The sequence below is a fragment of the Mercenaria mercenaria genome, chromosome 18 (genome assembly GCF_021730395.1).
Source record: "Mercenaria mercenaria strain notata chromosome 18, MADL_Memer_1, whole genome shotgun sequence".
NCBI lineage: Eukaryota > Metazoa > Mollusca > Bivalvia > Venerida > Veneridae > Mercenaria > Mercenaria mercenaria.
In genome coordinates, this window is record NC_069378.1 from 2,308,364 (window position 1) to 2,327,869 (window position 19,506).

A 19,506-nucleotide genomic window follows, 5' to 3' on the forward strand; every position below is an offset into this window, starting at 1 on the left:
AATAAACTGCAATAATTGGTTGCAGCAGTATAACGCCTCATAATAAACAGCAATGATTGACTGCAGCAGTATAACGTCTCATAATAAACCACAATGATGGGTTGCAGCATTATAACGTGTCATAATTAACTGCAAAGATTGACTGCAGCAGTATAACGTCCCATAATAAACTGCAATGATTGACTGCAGCAGTATAACGTCCCATAATAAACTGCAAATGATTGACTTCAGCAGAATAACGTCTCCTCATGATAAACTGCAATGACTGACTGCAGCAGTATAACGTCTCATCATCAACTGCAAAGATTGACTGCAGCAGTATAACGTCTCATAACAAACTGCAATGATTAACTGCAGCAGTATAACGTCTCATAATAAACTGCAAAGATTGACTGCAGCAGTCTAACGTCTCATAACAAACTGCAATGATTGATTGCAGCAGTGTAACGTCTCCTCATTATAAACTGCAATAATTGGTTGCAACAGTATAACGTCTCATAATAAACTGCAATGATTGATTGCAGAATATAACGTCTCATAATAAACTGCAATGATTGACTGCAGCAGTATAACGTCTCATAATAAACTGCAATGATTGATTGCAGAATATAACGTCTCATAATAAACTGCAATGATTGACTGCAGCAGTATAACGTCTCATAATATACTGCAATGATTGATTGCAGATTATAACGTCTCCTCATAATAAACTGCAATAATTGGTTGCAGCAGTATAACGTCTCATAATAAACTGCAATGATTGATTGCAGAATATAACGTCTCATAATAAACTGCAATGATTGACTGCAGCAGTATAACGTCTCATAATAAACTGTAATGATTGATTGCAGAATATAACGTCTCATAAATAAACTGCAATGATTGACTGCAGCAGTATAACGTCTCATAATATACTGCAATGATTGATTGCAGAATATAACGTCTCCTCATAATAAACTGCAATGATTGGTTGCAGCAGTATAACGTCTCATAATAAACTGCAATAATTGATTGCAGAATATAACGTCTCATAATAAACTGCAATGATTGACTGCAGCAGTATAACGTCTCATAATAAACTGCAATGATTGATTGCAGAATATAACGTCTCATAATAAACTGCAATGATTGACTGCAGCAGTATTTCGTCTCATAATAAACTGCATTGATTGATTGCAGAAGTATAACGTCTCCTCATAATAAACTGCAATGATGGGTTGCAGCAGTATAACGCCTCATAATAAACTGCAATAATTGGTTGCAGCAGTATAACGCCGCATAATAAACTGCAATGATTGACTGCAGCGGTACAACGTCTCATAATAAACCTCAATGATTGGTTGCAGCAGTATAACGCCTCATAATAAACCTGCAATGATAGGTTGTAGCAGTGTAACGCCTCATAATAAACTGCAAAGACTGACTGCAGCAGTATAACGCCTCATTATAAACTGCAATGATAGGTTGCAGCAGTATAACGCCTCATGATAAACTGCAATGATAGGTTGCAGCAGTATAACGTCTCATAATAAACTGCAAAGATTGACTGCAGCAGTATAACGTCTCATAATTAACTGCAAAGATTGACTGCAGCAGTATAACGTCCCATAATAAACTGCAATGATTGACTGCAGCAGTATAACGTCCCATAATAAACTGCAATGATTGACTGCAGCAGAATAACGTCTCCTCATAATAAACTGCAATGACTGACTGCAGCAGTATAACGTTTCCTCATAATAAACTGCAAAAATTGACTGCAGCAGTATAACGTCTCATAATAAACTGCAATGATTGACTGCAGCAGTATAACGTCTCATAATAAACTGCAATGATTTGCTGCAGCAGAATAACATCTTATAATAAACTGCAATGATTGATTGCAGCAGTATAACGTCTCATAATAAACTGCAATGATGGGTTGCAGCAGTATAACGCCTTATAATAAACTGCAATAATTGGTTGCAGCAGTATAACGCCGCATAATAAACTGCAATGATTGACTGCAGCAGTACAACGTCTCATAATAAACTCCAATGATTGGTTGCAGCAGTATAACGCCTGATAATAAACTGCATTGATGGGTTGCAGCAGTATAACGCTTCATAATAAACTGCAATGATGGGTTGCAGCAGTATAACGTCTCATAATAAACTGCAATGATGGGTTGCAGCAGTATAACGCCTCATAATAAACTGCAATGATGGGTTGCAGCAGTATAACGCCTCATAATAAACTGCAATGATGGGTTGCAGCAGTATAACGCTTCCTAATAAACTGCAATGATAGGTTGCAGCAGTGTAACGCCTCAAAATAAACTGCAAAGACTGACTGCAGCAATATAACGCCTCAAAATAATCTGCAATGATAGGTTGCAGCAGTATAACGCCTTATAATAAACTGCTATGATAGGTTGCAGCAGTATAACGCCTCATAATAAACTGCAAAGATTGACTGTAGCAGTATAACGCCTCATAATAAACTGCAATGATAGGTTGAAGCAGTATAACGCCTCATAATAAACTGCAATAATTGGTTGCAGCAGTATAACGCCTCATAATAAACTGCAATGATTGACTGCAGCAGTATAACGTCTAATAATAAACTGCAATGATTGACTGCAGCGTACATTTAAGGCAAAGACCATCCTACACTTCCTGAGAGAAAGAGTTGCGTGTCATTATTTCTAATTACACCAGCAAAACCATAAATCTGAGTACTGGAAGGCCAGTGTAGTTACATACTTCTTTAATACAACCTTAGACAAGAGCACATACTTTCTCATTTCTCAAATATTTAATTGACAATTTATCATTCACTAATCCAAGAAAAGGGGGATTTTATTCAATTTTTGTCTGGGAGTAGATTGGTTTTCTGAAGCATAAAATGGTAAAGTCATATCTGTTGTCTGGTTTATCACAAAATGATGTGATTATTTTGTATGACTGCCATTAAATATATGAGTGTACATTCATATAAAAGATAAAATGTAAGAGTAGATTTCCCGGGAGCACAGAGCACCCTAAAACACATTTAAAAATATATAACCCGACAATTACGCAACTAACTGTAACTTTGATAATGCAGTACAGATCAATACAAGCGGAGACTAATTTCATCCGAAGAATCGCCAGTACAATAGTCGCTCTATGTGGTTTCTGTACAGAGAAAGTCTGTGACGGGAAATGTAAAGTATACCACTTCCTCATAATGTTCAAAGAACTTTTTTCTCCTTTGGAGGGTTTTTTTATTCATTATATTTAATTCCAATCACCAGCAATACTTGAAATAACTTCTTTAGCTTTTTTGAATGCATTATACAGGAGGCGGTTCGTTGAAACATCAGAAGTTAAAAGTACGTCGTTTCACTATTCGTCAAATTGTACAGTAAAGATGAATTACAATTCATACAAGTAAACATTTTTGCTATCATTAAGTTTCCGTAAAAGACTTATGTGTGTGTGAAAGTACGTCGTAATAACTAATGCGTACTAACACTGAAAATCAAAGTACTGAGAGGACTGAACGGGGCAATGCTTTGCAGTTTCAAGACTTGATGTAACTCATTCATGTCAGGGAAGTACATGCAGGCATTATGTAATGCACTTGTGTGTGACAAGAAATGGAGTAGATAAAAAATCTATTCTTGTTCAATAGCAGTTGTTCATCGACAAACAAAAACCTTTAATGTGTTCTTGACAGTCTAACAGAAACAGGCAAACTTTGTAACACTTTATGAAAGTTTGGAAAGAAAGTCAAAATATTCAAGTATGTGAAAATTTAAAGGAACAGGATTTCCTTGAACTTACATTGAAAAAATCTAGGCTATGTTTTCTAATGTGTACAATACTTATCAATTAAAAAAGTCAGGAATGATTTTTGTTACAAATAAGCATCATTTTAATAAGGAGTCGTCATTAGTTAACACACAAACACCTGTAAAAATATTTTTACAGATCTACCTTTTTTCCATTCCAACTATTGCTAAAATTCAGTAACTGTTTTCTTAAAAACATACATGATATATGATGATATTATTATTCATATTGTTTGTTGATCAAAATAACATTGTCTGTTTCAATTTTAGGTTATTTAATATAAACCTGTATTCCAAACTATCAATATCATAATATAAGAAATACATTAAACACTATGAAAACCGTGATTCGTCATATCAATGAACCTACCGAACTGGCGTATACAGTTAGGTTCGAGTAAATTAGGATACGAAACGCCCGTGGAAAAAAAAACACAATTTCTGGTGGTTCTGCCTTCGAATATCACATCAGAAACCATTTGCACCCTCAGATAGATGAAATACATTAAACTGGTAACATAAATGTACATCTTCAGGGGTAATTACCAAGACAATGAGGCCAAAATATAACGGGCACCTGCGGCAAGTTATCATCGCGGAATGGCGGATTACCTCCCATAGCAAATATTACTCGGTCTGAAAAAATGATGAAATACGTATATGTACGCGCAATAATAACAGTATTTAGCGCACTTTTAACGATAATTTTCCTGCAGATAAATACCAGTTTGATCAGCGTATATGGCGTTTTTTTTAAATATAAAAATCTGGGATTTTTTTCTTCGGTCCTTTTTCAAGGATTTCCCGAACATTATATGTTAAACACGTCATATAAATAATGTTCTGATCTTTAGACTAAAGAATCGGGCACATGTTCAGTTTGGGAAATGCTGTACTTTTCCAGAATAAGCGCGTTTCTATTGGCTTTATAGTGAGGTCGGATTTCAGGAAAAAGTAAAATTACTGCATGCCCGCAAAATTCTGATGCCATAACTTTTGAAAGCATCTCCATGGATTCAAACCTTCCCTAGATGACATGTATATTCAGGAGGCTCTCTCCAATTCACAGTACATAACCATATCGACGCACTCTTTGCGAAATCTGCTATATCGGCGGTTTCTTTGCGTCGGCACCGGCTATTTTTGGCTATAAACAGTGCCCAGGTTGGTATGGGAGGCGAAAAATCGAGCTGCCATCCATGATCACAGGTATGCTGCTCAAAAATAAGTAGAGCACGGGAACATTGCACTTGATTGAAGATTGTCTTTTCTATGTTTTATAGTGTTTACTTTTTAATTATCAGCGATTTTGCTCGCAACTCGATGAAATTTGTTGATGGTGTACTGACATGGAACACTAGCCCGACTTTTTCCACAGCCTTTAACCAATTTTTGCCGCAGTTTGATATCATACATATCAAGCGCACTATTTGTATTCATTTATCAATATTCTTCCAAATAATAAAGATAAATAGGCCGAAATGTATGGAATTTTTCAAAACCACTTACTTTCGGTTTTGTCGTGGCACCGGCGGTCTCTCTGCATATCAGTTTTTTTTTTTTTTTTTTTTTTTTTTTTTTTTTTTTTTTTTTTTTTTTTTTGCACAGACAGGCTCTCTGCATTACGCACAGAGAGGCTCTAGGCTAATGACTATCTGGAAACATTATAGCTTAATTAATTTGGTGTGTTTATCTGTCTTTTTATAACTGCCAACCTGTTTATAGCAAAGAATCGCCGGTGCCGACGCAAGAAACCCCCGATAAAGCATATTTCGCAAAGAGTCCGCCGATATGGATATGCACCGTGCAATTTGTATTAAATTTTAGTAACTATTTGAAATTCAATTCATTTTTATGCAACTTCTGTGGACAAGACATTTTGATTAATGATTTACAGCTGATTTCGAGATCAAAATATATAATTATACATAATATACAATCACGAATAAGGACGGTCCGACCAAGTACATAAATATGCCTTTAAGCTTTAAAATGTTCTTAATAGTTGGTGTAAAACAGAAGTAATCTGTTCATAGTTGATTTTACGAATTCGAACAATGAGAGAAAAAATCTACTGACGATTATTAGATTAGATAAAAATTACAAAAAATCAAACTGTCAAATTAATCCCCCCCCCTCCCTCCCCACCCCACGAACCAAATAAGTATATATTCAAACTGACGAATAAGTAATGAATTTTTTCTACCTATTCTATTTCAAGTATTTATTATTATTATTATTTTTTATATAGTATTGATTTTAATAAATAACATATCTCTTGAAAATATTTTCTTAGACATGCGAAAAGTATTTCATTTCAGCACTGTATTTTCTGAAATAATATTTTAGAAATAACACCTGCACAGAAAAGATATTTTAACAGATTGCGAATCGGGATATATAGGATGTTGCCGCATATTTATAGATTCGCCTACTGATAAACGGTACTGATCGCCCCAAACTGATAAAGTTTCTCCATAATACACATCCACAACAGTGTCGAGGCACGGCGATGAAAAAGTCAATAATCTATCGGCTTATCAGTGGCGTTGCAATTCCTTAGTAGTTGCTATTTTCACGCAGAATCACGAACACATTTTTTTTTTTAGCGTATTGAAACTATAGTTATTGGATTTCAGAATAGATCACATGATCAAAACAAGTGTCGGTTTCAGAATCGATCACGTGATCAAATCAAGCGTCTTTATTATTCTTACGCTTAAGAAGATCTATTATAATTTACATTTATAATGCAGTTTAGTTTTCTTCACATACTGTTGTTAATATAAAATGTGTAGATCTATTTATTCATATCTGGATCAAAAATATAATTGCAAAATGCAATATGAAAGTTATGTTTGGTAACTACTTTGGAACTTATTTTCTGTCTGTTGTCAGGTTGGTCATAAGCTCGACAAGAAAATTGAAAGACGGTTTGTTAAATCTGGGGGCATTGCCCCCAAAAATGGAATGACTCTTATTATATGACCTTTAAATCGTAAATGTCGCTCTACAGACTAAATATATTCGTCAAATTATGTACATTAGATGAGGATGTTTTTTTTTTCATTTAATCTCTTTAAATATCAAGTTTATGTCATACATGCAACTAAAATTATACAGTTTTAATCGATTTTTGTCGATTTTCACTGTCGGATTAATCTTGACATTGCCAACTTTAAACTGCGTAGAAGACATGCCAAACTCGTGCATTAAGAAAAATAACAATAACATTAACAGGTTCTCAAATATCTCTTAATATTCAGTGTCGTTTTCAAAAAAGAGGAATACTAGTAAGTAAAACATAGCAGTATATAAGCAATAATCAATGTTTGAATACACAAGATGAGAAGAATCTGATGTGATAATTTTGATACGTGAGAATTAAGCAGATCTTAGCGTAGTTTTGGCCATACACTTTAATGGTGCAAGCAGTACGCCTTTAGTATACTCTCTAATGCAAAGGTAAAGGTCATACAATGAGTATCGTTTCACTTGTTATGCTTACTGTGAATTGATATACGGGTAAAAATTCATAAAACTGATCTACTAATTTTATTTCAACTAATTGTATAATAGCTACTCGGCAACAGTTTGAATGCATTTTTTCAACATGTTCATTTCCACCAAGATTGGCATAGAATGTATATACGACACTGAAAATATGATAAAGTGAGGGGAAATAAAAGTTAGATACTGGTAAACATGAAAGAAGAATGCAAGTTTTCTGCATTGTTTCAAAAGCTTTGCAACGGCTTGCTACCTTCTGCACAGTATCTTGGCTATTCAGAAGAATATCTTGCAAAAAATCTTAATATGTCAATAAGTTTGTACCAATAATCATTTTCAGAGTACTCATTTTTTATGAATTTTTGAGTGAGAGAAAATATTTTTTGCCTCACATGTGTGGGGTTAGTCTCTTTAAGGACGATTATACGAGGGATTGTCCAGAATTAACCGGACTCTAAGAAATACAAAGCTAGTATCAAGTAAGCGGGGCATATTGCATGACAGTTAATGACGTCGGCAACTTCGTGTAACAACAGTTCAAAAAGTGCTTCAGACTGTCACTTTGCCACGTAATCGCCCTTACAAGACACAAACACACTTCTCATGAGTAGCAATCCATTGGTTGAACATGTCAGTATAAAAAGTACGCTCTAACGGGAGACTTTACCGTGCACAACGCGAGACCGTTCCAGAAAGGAATCAAATCTGTAGCCCTTCATCCTTGCATTTCCCCTTCCCCTCCCCCTTACCCCCCCCCCTCCCCCCTCCGCCCCTGCCGTTTTTGTATTTTTCTAATGATTGAAATATACTTGTTGGTGGATGATTGAAACAACCCGTGTACTATATTTTTCCGTTACAGTTTTTTTTGTTTCAGGCCTACATTGCAATGCATGGCTCTATGGTGCTCTGTGCTACCCTTACCCTTTACCTTTTGGCACCTTTAGATATTCCCTTCTATCAAAATGTCTGTCGAAATTAAAATAAAAAAGATGCCGCCTGGTAACAAAGCCGCATAGTCAATTTATTTACCCATGTCTCCAGCCTCAAAGACACAGGCTACCTAGCTCCAACATTTTACGTAAGCAGACGTTCAGCATGCGCATTTGCTTTTAGGATACAAACGACTGACAATTTCTGTTTCCCTCTGGCTCGTCTTCACTGTTCATTAAAAAGAGTGATGAATGTTCCACGCCGATGGCTAACCTCTGTTCATTTGATTGGATGTTACACTTGACACTATAATAAATGACTGGAAAACTTGTCTGCATTATGATATTGCTTAGAAGTAATCATGGTGCCCATACAATGTATCTACATATAAAAAGTTTACTTAATTCGTTTCTTCCAAAAGGTCGCCTTATATATGTAGTAACTGCCGGTGTTTCTGTAAAACCGATAGAAATGATATATTTCTCATCCTCTTGTTTGCTTCGCACAGATATAACATTGTTATTTTAGCAAACTCGAACTGGTTTTGCACAACATAATCTATTCGTTCGCACGTAGTGCAGGATAAAAAATATTTAAATATACCGTTGAAATGTAAAAGTGCATTGTGGGAATCAACACTGATCTCACAGAAAGCTTTATACGTTTGTTTTTCTTTCCGAATGACTTTTTTTTCTGGTAAATTTTCCCAAAAGGTAGCATCAAAGTTTCCCAAAAGGTAGCAACAAAATTGTTTTATATCTCGGTCCAAATGTATTCGGACTATATATTGTAGTTGTTCAAATTAAACAAAAGTTCAATAAGACTGAAATTCATTTTCAAACTGTAACAACAGTACGAAATATATTGTTTCACCTTGACTGATTTAAAAAGGCAAAACATAGGCAAATTGACAAGGTGCGTTTCTTAAAAATACATAATATTGACAAAAGTTTCATTTCTTTATTTAAAGTTTACGAAATATATTCATTTCTGAGTAATGACAAGTTTCTGTAGTTTTCCATTTTACATCATTACTTACAGTCTTACGGATGATTTAGCTAGTTGTGATCCAGACTGTCTACATAATAAATTTCTTTCTTAAGTAATGAAAATTCATTAATCACATAAACAAAAAGCTTCTGTTTTAGGTAATCAATAACAACAGCTGACCTATGAGAAGTGGCGTTATCATGCAACATAGATACATACAGGCTGTCTCAAAATACATGTATATGTTCACTTAACAAATCTTAATGACTTTGTCAAAAATGCTTCAGTATTTACCTAAATTTAATGCCTCCATACTGTCACTAAAAGGTCAAACCTACATCTTTTTATCACCTCTGAAATCGCCAATTGCTCCTAAATGGACGAAGATGTCATCCGTTATATCACGCTTTAGTCACATTCAAGAGTTTGCTAAACTATGTGGATTTAAATTTCTTGTTACTTGTAACTAGTATACCACCGTCAAAAACACTAGGCATAATTCTTTGGCATAAATCCCTCGCGTCTAGAAAGAGTTAGGATATCAATAATCCACAATTCTTCTAGTTTCACCCTTTCATAGATATTGCAGTGTCAAATATTTCGCCGGTAAAAGTTTGCACTGCACAGTGAACATTTAATAATGTGCATTTATGTATAGATTTAGTGTCCTTTGATGATAGGAAACGCACTATGTTTCGCATTTAATACATTATATCAACACGAGTTTTACTGGTATGACCACCAGTTATAACCAGGGCGAAACGTGAGTAAACATACCAAAAGCAGATTCTGCAGGGCAAAGATAGGTTTGTTGTTAACGTTTTTGCGGTCTAAATGGAACAACCAAATGTTGAAAGAGAATAACCGTAAAATAAATATGCTAATATGGATGCAAATTAGAGGTTAACAGTTCAATAGGTTCTCTTTGTAATAAAAGAGAGCTCGAGAAAAGAAAACCTGATAACATCTTACGGACAAGAAAAGCCAACAATATTAACGCCACACGGTTATTCGCTTTGGTGAAGACAGTAAATACAATAAAATGGGCAGTAAGTAGGGTATAACAAATCCGCCTTTCTTCACAAAACATTGAAAAGTAATAAGGTAGAGAAACGTACATATGTTAGGGAAACGGGAAACTGGAACGCTGTTCGAAATTGTATTGTCACACTTGTAACAAATTGTTCATCAATTGTTTCAGTTGCATATTTCTTAAAGATAAAGCTTCTGTAGCAGTAACAGAAACCATTTAAAGAAAACCATTATAAAGTTGATGTATATATTAAAATCCGCAGATTTATTTAAATAGGTTCTTTCGCTGTATACTAGTTTTCGTTTGCAGTGCTACATCTCTATAACGGTCACCTCTGAGCAGACTGAAACTTGTTTGTCTTACAAAAGTTTACGTAAATATAGTTTTATATAAATGAAAAACTGGGTAATCTGTCTTCGAGTTTCGTAAGAACACATATCACACATAAAAATCAGACAAAAATAAAGTTTAATCAGTTCAAAGCACATACAATATTTGTTTAACAATACTCTATCTAACTCACTATTGTTGAAATATTGGCCTTCTTAAATAGCGATTTATATCACAACTGAAATATTAAAACATAAATATTCGTGTCGGTAGGTTTTGCAGTGCAAATAAACGGTGACACGTATTCATGAAAATAATAAACAGACTTTAATTTTAGTAAATTTCAATTGCTTTTTTCACTGCGAAAACTTTTCACCCCGAGATACACAAGATGTTTTAAGGATTCACAGCATTCAATATAATTAAGAACTAAAGGAAATATAAATTGCGTTCAGCAATAGTTTTCTAAAGAATAGTTTTGTCAGTTTAAATCAACATTTTTGATTACTTGCATAATTGGCAGGACTTAAACGTTTAGCGCAAGAAAAAAAAACTGCAATAGATAAATAAGCTTGCAAAATAATTGAAAATGTCAAGTGTCATAATTACATTATTCAAAATAATGGCTTATGTTATTTCAAAAGAATCCTTTTAATCAACTGAACACATATGGTCAGTAATTGTCAAATGATTTTATAAAATGTAGCAATAGGCTTTAAACATATAATAGAATATTAGCATGTTATAATTTGAAAAGGCTCTTTGAGTTAGCATTACGATATTCACTCACTCATATACGTTATTGGCTATATTCGTAAATATATTTACCCTTTCTCTTGCAAAGAAATATTTTCATGACAAGAATGAACCCTAACGGCACCTTGTCTTAAAACTGAGAAAGCAAACAAATAAGTTGAACAAACCTTGGGTCAAAGTATTAAAATCATTGAAATTGATATGATTACAACTTAGGAAAATTTTAGTAATATATTTTCACAATGCTTATACCAGTGACCAATAGCCTATAAGGGAGGATGAGATATTGCGTTATCCCTATTTCTGTGCATTACAGTCCTAAATATACTTGTCAAGATTGAGATTGGTCCTAAAGATACTTGGCAAAATTTGTCCGAAATATTCTTGTCAAGGTTTGTCCAGAATTATACTTGTCAAGATTGAGATTGGTCCTAGTAATACTTGTCAAGATTGGAGAACATTCAACTTCGTAAAGTGAAAAATCAGCAATTTCATGCGCAAGAACGTTTTTGGCTTCTGACTATATTTAGCCTAACGGGTTTCTATAAATGGTTGTTTTGTTGGAATTCCCGCATTCCCCAATTTTCCGGCAGTTCTTTAATCTAATTTACCTTTATTTTACCTGAAATTTACGTTTATTTTATCTGAACTAATTTGTATTTTCCCTACCTGAAAAGCTTTCATTGCGTCTTGTAATGTTCTTGCATTTCAAGATTTGCCTGTTAGACAGAAACTAAATTCAGTTAATGGATTTGTTGTATCATAAAAGTCGTATTAACTTTACGCACCAATTTTAAGCGCAATTTCCCGATTAATTTCAACATATAATTTTATATATGTATGACTCAAAACCATAGCTACTAACAATGAAAGCCGTAAATATAACTTTAAAGTCGTTTGCTCTCAGGCACAAATCACAGCAACAAAACAAATTGCTATTACTAGTTGTCAGACATGTTCAAGTAACACAAAAAGCTAAAAACCATTTTATGTAATTGCGTAGAACAAAAAGCTTCACGAAAATTTAAGACAATCACATACGAGGGGCGTTCAATATGTAATGTTACTCCGTATGTAGTTCTGTAACCGCTTATTGTTTTTAGATGCGGTTTTCAGCACATTATAGTGCAATTTATTGACAACACAATGCAATATAAATTATAAAAATCGGTAGATTCAAAGTAAAAATATAATCAGTTTAGTGAGGTATACTCGGGTATACTGGACAATTTCATGTCCAAAATATTGAGATTGAAATATGCAGTTCCTTGATTCTACTATTCAACAACTAGAACTATAGTTCAATTTTCAGTTTAAACAGATAAAACAAATCATGATCTTCACAAAAACATATGAAAACTAAAATAAAGAAGTTTATAACAATTTTAAATTATGTGTGTATATTTTACTCGAAAAATGATAAGGTGAGTATAATAAGCCTCTGCAATTATGTCAGGCGCGATAATCATCGTTTAAAAAATTCTTGTATTTTAAGTTCATACTAGTATCTTAATTCTCGATTGCGAAACTAGTTCTTACAACTTTAATTAAGGTAGTTCTGCACGTTAGGATCGAAATTTTTTCTACAATGTAGAATTTGATTAAACTCTGATTTTTCAAAACTTCGGAATATACTAAGAAAGTTGAGCAAATAAAAAAGATAGGGTCGTGTGCTTGATTTTTTGCTAGACTGATTTGAAAAATTTCGACCTCACGCAAGTTTTCATAATGGGAGTCTATGGGAAAAATGCAATTTTCAAAACATTTTCGCGAATAGAAATATTTCTACAATGTAGATTTTAATGAAACTTCTCACAGTCATAATTAAATATATGGTCTATAATATGGTGAAATAAAATGTATAGGTCCGTGTGCTTATTTTTGAGATATTTGGCTACGATTAAAGTGAACCGCCTATTTCAAGCTAATTTTAAGACATTATTTTGAATTATTTAACGTGTAATATGTTTTAATATCGTATTTTAACTTTAGAAAGAAAGTAACAGTGTCATTTAAATACATTTATTCACAGGTTGCCCTTAATTCATAAACTGATTTTCGTTTCCGTACGTCGAATCCAGGCATTATTCTACGTTTTCCGGATAAGTGACGTTACGCAATCACTTCCGGTTTTTCAAACGTGCAGAACTACCTTAATCGCTCTCAACACCCATTCCAGATGGAATCAACCTCGATTTGAGATTTTTTTAGTTATGTTGCAAAATTAAAAATGCAATAAATACTTTAAAACAAACGCAAACTCATCACAAATTGCTGTACCTCGTAGAAAAATGATAGAATTTTGTGATTTTAGAAGTTTTTCTATTTTTCCGAGACTCTGGATGCCCAGGACAAACCTAAATTATAATTATTGTCCAGTATACCTGAGTACACCTCACTAAAATGATTATATTTTTATTTTGAACCAGCCGATTTTTATAATTTATATAGCATTGTGTTTCCAATAAATTGCTCTATAACATGCCGAAAACCGCATCTAAAAATAACCAGCGGTTACGGAACTACATACGGAGTAACATTACATATTGAACGCCCCTCGTAAAGTGTAAAATCAAGCGTCTGTGTCCGTTAGAGCGTTTGGGTTATAAATTGCATTTGATACTGGATAGCCACATGATCATTTCAATATTGAAAGCTATGTCAATGTGATTAACGTATTCAAAAACACTAAAATCATTTGCAAATATGTATGGTATGATTTTTGTATTTAAATATAGGTCCTTGGCCAATAGCAGAAGTGTAAATGACATGTAATGCATACTTTCTAAACAAATATAGCCCAACGCTATGAAAAAGGTGCAAGGTAAAACGCACATTTGTTTTTAGAAGTCGTTAGACAATTTTTCTGAAGATGGATTTCTTATTATAATAAGAACGTTGAAATTAAATATGGTTGTACGCTTTCATACCAACGATTAATTAGGACGAAAATATTCTCTTATTTTAGGGACTACTTTATTTTAACAACAACTTGAACATTTATTCTTAAACGTCCCATTCCCATCAACATAATGCATACAATGCATATTTCTTACAGAATAATATTACGTGACATATTATATGAAATAGTTAAAGCGACTTAAACTGGGGATGGGGTTACGAAAACAATGTGGGGTAGTGGCAGTGGGTAAGGAACCGAGGATGAATACTCATTATGGAACTCCATATCCCCAAAAACGCAATCTTTCCAAATGAAAACAGTACAAGCATGGGTGGGCACAAAGGCAACATCACGCAAACACACGCACGTATGCACGCATACATACAAACATACAAACTTTATGAGAAAAAAAAACAACAACAAAAACAACAACAACGAGGACACAGCGAACAGATGACGGAACACATTGAGGTACCGCACAGTAACGGCTGATGGTAAAACACCAGTAGGGAGGTAATCTAACCGGTATATAGGACACTTATTACCGTGCATACTATTAAAAAGCGGAAGAGAGAGGGAGTGTTAAAAGCCGGGATGTTCAAGGGAAGTACTATTATTAGTAACCAGGCAATACATATATATAAATATAATCCAAAACGCACAGAAACTATTTTGAAAATGGGGGCACAGCATTGAAACGGTCCGTAACCTATGTAAAGGGAACTTGACGTCTTTACGGGACATTCAAACCTCACACTTCCCCTTTTTGCCAATAAGTGTAAATGAGATAATTTCTCGGCTGCAAGTGACAAAATACAAGAATGCTTAAAAGAAAACATTCGAGGCATCAATACACCAATGTATTAAACAACTTGTCTTAATTCAGAGCACCACAAGCCTAAGTTTAAAGGGTACGACTAAGCAAGTTGAAAACGAAAATTAATCTATCTTCCTCCGTCTGTTTGGCAGAATTAAGGAGAAAAACATGGAGTTTCACCTTTAAGTAACCATCACCAGTGACCAAATATTCACTGTGCATTACGATTTGTGTTATATTTCTTTAAATGTTCGGATGACCTTTGGTGGTAGTCAGTGAAAACTGTCCGTAATTTGTGAAATCAATAACTCTTATCTAGTAACTGTTCAGATTTATCAATATTTCTACGATTAAAAATCATTTAACTTTGAGCAAACTCTTTAAAATGAGTAAATTGGTATAGACTCCGTATGATCTGTCCATTTTCATATCATTATGCTTCTTTTAAAGACGCATCGCAAAATAATTGTATTATTTTGTATTTCCATGATGGTAATTATACATGCTTTCCACGAAAAAGTGTGAGAAATAACAAGTATCTAGTTGCTTATTGACAGTGACATATATAAGGCCGAGGCAATTAGTTTAATGTCTAAATATATTATAAAATTAATGTAGTAGTATGCACAGTACTTGGTATGTTAAGGTGAGTTTAGACCACACTTTGTTTCTGCAGTGTAAGACAGTTATTATTCTATGTTTATAAAACTATACTGAGAAGAGAATGACTAAATAAGTTTGCAGATGGGGCTGAGAAAACACATTCAAGGAGGGCCTAAATTGTCCACCTGTCATCTTGTAGAATAGCTGTCTTACATGTATACCAGTTTTATCAGAATAATTTGTAGGAAGTTCACGTGGGAGGAAAAAGTAGGTCACTATGTCGTGGTAGGTCTTTAAGAGTACATGAAATAAACTTATATAAATGGCTCAATTTAAAACAAATTAACGCCATTATTCCCGACGATTGCCAATTATATTAAGAAAACTGTCTAAAAACACTCAATAACGATGCTACATGGTGAGACTTATGATCAAATAAATCTAAGTTGGAGTATGCTTTTAAGTTAATTTCTGAGCTCAGCGTGTACTTAGTAAAAAGAATAACTAGGGACATTTGTATTGTGGCACATAATGCTCGTTTGTTTTATGAAAGGAATTATCACCGTTGTAAATTCTAATGTGGAAGAGAAGAAAGCAAACAACTTAAATTTATTTAAGATTTAAGTATGAATTTATTTGTTTATAATACATTGTTTTTATTCATTTCTTTCATTTCACTGTATATATTAGGATGATTTTAACATTATTATGTTAGAGGACCATATGTTAGACTGGCTATAGACAAATATGCTATCCTCTTTTGATAAAGTTATTATTATTATTATTAAAGGGGCCTCCATGGCCGAGTGGTTAAGGTCGCTGGCTTCAAATCACTCGCTCCTCTTCGATGTGGGTTCGAGCCTCACTCGGGGCGTTGAATTCTTCATGTGAGGAAGCCATCCAGCTGGCTTTCGGAAGGTCGGTGATTCTACCCAGGTGCCCGCTCGTGATGAAATAATACACGTAGGGGCACCTGAGGTCTTCCTCCACCATTAAAGCTGGAAAGTCGCCATATGACCTATCAGGTGTCGGTGCGACGTTAAATCCAATAAAAGAACTATTATTAAAATATTATCATTATTCTTATACAACAATCGGGAACGGAGTATAAAGCTCCTCAATCTGACTAGAGTCTATCAATGAAAATAAGAAAGTGAAAGATAGGTCTGAATCTAAATTAAAGAATTTGCTTCATTTCAAGTAAAGAATTCAATTGTTTATGTGTAATGTATACTAAAAAAAACAGATGCATTATATGTTTTTGTTCCCGATTATCTGTTCAAGTGAGATAACAAGATTGACTAAATTAACAGAGTCCCTCTCCGTTGACAAATATCAGGAAGGCAAATCACTAACACACATTTTGACAGTTTCTGTTTAATTTAATCACTCGTAAATGAAAATCTAAATACCAGGAAATTTGACACAATGTTCCATGTTTCAGTTTTATACGTCCCTATTGTGCGTTTTAATCGACCTGGTGAGGCGGGGTTTCGCGACGGTCCACTGCATTATTGTGGAGGATATGTAGTATATTCGGCGACATGATTTCTTATGCAGTGGCCATCTACCTTACATTGTAACCAATGTTTGTTTGTTTGCTTTGGGTTTAACGCCGTTTTACAACAGTATTTCAGTCATGTAACGGCGGGCAGTTAACCTAACCAGTGTTCCTGGATTCTATACCAGTACAAACCTGTTCGCCGCGAGTAACTGCCAACTTCCCCACATGAATTATCAGAGGTGGAGGACGAATGATTTCAGACACAATGTTTTTTATCAAATCGTCACAGAGAACATACACCCTGCCCGGAGATCGAACTCGCGACCCTGCGATCCGTAGACCAACGCTCTTCCTACTGAGCTAAGCGGGCGGGTTCGTTACCATGATTGTAGCGTTGAATCTGGAATGAAACAATTATATTGCTCTACCTATACACCGTTTCACCTCTATCTTTTCAGTCTCTAAATAGAAAATGAGGAGGCGGACAAATTGCGATCTATTTTCTTCCTGATACAATATTTTTCTGTTGTGACTGTTGATAATTGGGCATAATGATTCTGTTGTCATTTTAAAATGCGGTTAAATAATTTGCCATAAGTAGAAGTTAATTTGTAGCGTGACAATAGTATATATCATTCTCTCGTTCAATAGCAATCGTAGAAGTATGTTGTCTTATATATCATTCAGTTGTAATTTTATCTACTTCTATAGGACATTGACGTAAAACTGTGATTGTTTGCACTTTTTATCCGTTTAAGCTGAACGGGAAACGTAGAGAAAGGGATGTTAATTATGTATTTGATTTTTCAGATCAAACGCCTTTGGATCAACAGTTCCCAAATGCATTTTCAGTTTTTAAGTGATGAAGTTTTTATTTTAGTGTCATATATCTTAGACACACATATATAATGGGTCGCAAGTTTTAAAAAGATGTTACGGTTGTAACACGGCACAAACAATGTGGCTGTGTTAAAAAATAGAAAACCTGAAAAAGCTACTAGTCACCCAACGCAAAAAGATTGAAAAAAGGCAGCACCAGTTTGATTGAGCCTGTTTATTAAAACGTCGTAAGTCAGAAAAATGGAGTAGTCCTAAACGAGAAAAAAATTGGCAGAACTGAACACAGTTGAATTTAAACATACCACAGATACTATCAAAAGAGATAAAGACAAAGTTAGAAAAGCAGACAAAGTTTAATGCAACAATTAAATTGAGGATTGAGCGTTTTATCAATCATATCTAAATAATTAGAGTTTTCACTTATTTTTCGTTCGTCAGAAAGTACGATATGACCAGTCACTAAATTACATACAAATGTACTATATAAAAGGACTGCCGACAATAATGCGTATAATACGTTTTTCTTTTTCTTTTAGTTTATAAGACCCGGAAGTAAAAAGGAAATTTTGACAAATACATTGTGATAGTAATAATTAAATAATATGTAGTTTGTAGTACGTTTTTATTTTTCTTTAAATTTATAAGATCCGGAAATAAGGATTATTGTATTTCGTCCTTTGACAAAAACATGGTGATAGACAGTAAAAATTCAATATTACACAATGTATATTGTTAGATAATGAACCGCTTTAACCGAATTGCAAACGTGATGTTTTTCTGTCTCTTTTGTAATCAGTCATTTTCTTTCGTCACTCTTTCAAGGCATTGAACAGTATAAAATCGTAAATAACAACAGTGAGTTCTGTACAGCAAAACCTTTCTCCGTGTCAAAACAAACAATACAGATAGAAATAATGGTTTGCACAAATAGGAGCAAGATATTTATATCTTAAATGTTCAATCCCGTAGTATCAATTTCTCACGAACTTAAGACTTTTCGGTTCCTTTAAATTTCAAAATTCTCTCGAGTGCGCTTCCTGAAAAAAACCAGTACTGGTGTCATATGAGAAGTCATGGTCGTGACCCCAGTGGAGCTCGAACCCACGACCTCTGGATTGAGCGGCCGACACCTTATCCACTAGACCACCGCTCCTCTTAAATATGTCATTCGTGCATACATTTAAACAAAGAGGTATATGAAAGGTTAATCTGTGCTGAAAGTAACATATTCCCGCGTCTCCGAGACTCGAGACTCATTGTGTGTAATGATTTCATACAGACAGTAGACGTTTGAATTTTGTAATGTCAAAATAATTGACACCACAAAACAACTTGTGAACACTTTTACTTTAGTGTAGAAATTTTAGTAACTAATCGTTTTTTTTCAATGAGCTACAACTTGAGTAGACAACACCTATGTGATTGCATTATACTTGTCAAAATATTGGAACAGCAAATTGAAAACTGACTCAGT